The sequence below is a fragment of the Bison bison genome, unplaced genomic scaffold (assembly GCF_000754665.1).
Source record: "Bison bison bison isolate TAMUID 2011002044 unplaced genomic scaffold, Bison_UMD1.0 scf7180017864080, whole genome shotgun sequence".
NCBI lineage: Eukaryota > Metazoa > Chordata > Mammalia > Artiodactyla > Bovidae > Bison > Bison bison.
In genome coordinates this window covers 4112467-4114497 of record NW_011494652.1, presented here as the reverse complement: position 1 = coordinate 4114497, position 2031 = coordinate 4112467, and the positions used below count along the sequence as shown (strand labels likewise).

The window sequence follows — 2031 nt, the reverse complement described above, 5'->3', positions numbered from 1 at the left end:
GCCCTTTCAGTCCAGCGTGGTCAGTTGGGAAGTTTCCTCTTCACTGGCTCCTAGAACATCAGCCTCACTGGCTCTTGGAAAATGTCACATCATATTAGGAAGGGGTTGACGAAGGACAGGACAAGGGCCCACTCAGGGCGCGGAGGCTGATCAGGTTAGACACCACCCTTCTGATCCCGGGATTAGCTTTGTTTTGGTTTTTGTGTGTTTGTTTTGAGTATTTGTGCTCATTATTTCCTTTATCTGAGTTTCCAGCAAGCTCAAAGTTCAGTGACTCTGATTTTCTGATACAATTGCTTTCTCTTCTACAACAGGGTCTTCCTGGCTCTTTTTTTTTTTTAATTGGAGTATACTTGCTTGTGAAGAGATTAAGAAGAGGTGGCAAGAATACACAGAACTATACAAAAAAGGTCTTAATGACCTAGATAACCATGATAGTGTGGTCACACACCTAGGATCAAACTAGTCCATCCTAAAGGAAATCCACCCTGAATATTCATTGAAAGGACTGATGCTGAAGCTGAAGCTCCAATACTTTGGGCCACCTGATGCGAAAAAGTCGACTCATTGGAAAAGATCCTGATCCTGGGAAATAGTGAGGGCAGGAGGAGAAGAGGATGACAGAGGATGAGGTGGTTGGATGGCATCGCTGACCCAATGGACAGGAGTTTGAGTAAGCTTGGAGTTGGTGATGGTCAGGGAGGCCTGGCATGCTGCAGTCCACAGGGTCACAAAGAATCGGACACAACTGAGTGACTGCACTGAACTGAACTGCCATCTAATAAACAGGCAGGCTGCTGCTGCTCCTGCTAAGTCGCTTCAGTCGTGTCAGACTCTATACGACCCCATAGATGGCAGCCCACAGGCTCCCCAGTCTCTGGGATTCTCCAGGCAAGAACACTGGAGTGGGTTGCCATTTCCTCTCTAATGCATGGAAGTGAAAAGTGAAAGTGAAGTCGCTCAGTCGTGTCCTACTCTTAGCGACCCCATGGACTGCAGCCCACCAGGCTCCTCTGTCTGTGGGATTTTCCAGGCAAGAGTACTGGAGTGGGGTGCCATTCTCCTCTAATCTATTTGGGGAAGGGCACCGAAACTGCACTATACATTCTGAAACTGAAAAAAAGTAAAAATACTAACACTCATTGCTGATGAGGCTCTGATTTTAAAAATGACAGTCAGTGCTCAGGCAGGTGGCACAGTCCTTTGGAAAGTCCACCCGGGAGTATGGGGGTAGGGAAAGCATGGGGGTTCCGAGTCACTCTGCCTGGGTTCAGACTTTCCGTCTGCACTTCTGCCTGTGGGAATGGGTTCAATCTCTTGGTCTCCCTGTGTCTAAGATTAGAGCATCCACCTTGGCTTGTAGGGAATGCGATATGCTTATAAAGTGCCCAGCACAAAGGAAATGAAAGGAGGTCCCTGTGAATAATAGCGATAGGTTTCAAGAGCCATAAAGCCTTTTATATGCTTCTGACCTAGTCAGGGCAGTTCTGAACGTTTATCCTAGGAGGTTTTCTTCCTTCCTTCCTTCCTTCCTTCCTTTCTTTCTCAGCCTCTCTCTCTCCCTCACTACCTCTCTCTTTTTAGTTTTAAGACAAGGAAACAGTCCAGGAGCTGGGGTGGGGCGAGGGTTGCTTTTGTTTTGGAAAGACAGGGGAACAGATCCAGTGTATGCACTGATCTCTGGGTCCCATCTGAACACAGACCTACCACTTGGTGGTTAGGTTCTGGTGGAGGGCCCGGAGATGGCCCTGGATGCCAGTAAGGCGCAGGTCTGGAGTAGACGCCCCCAGGGCACCTGCCCAACCATGCCCTTTGCAGTGAGCGATGTCCTTCAACACTGCCACCCTGATGGGTCCTGGGGTGCGTCCCTGGGCTTTGCTAGCTGATCAGATTCTTTCCAGAAACGCCACAGCCCTGACCTCATAAGGTCATTGTGGCCCCAGGCCACAAAGCAGGGCACAAGAATGATGCCACGTGGGGTACGGGCAAGCTGAGGGAAGGAGCCAGAGCGAATTCCTGTTGCTTGAGACC

General features: G+C 49.5%; 1 protein-coding gene across 1 annotated transcript in view; it reads right to left on the bottom strand.

Annotated features, from left to right (window-relative positions):
• Nucleotides 1-2031, bottom strand: part of UNC93B1 (unc-93 homolog B1 (C. elegans)) — a 21421-nt gene that overhangs the window by 6787 nt on the left and 12603 nt on the right. The window lies entirely within an intron of this gene.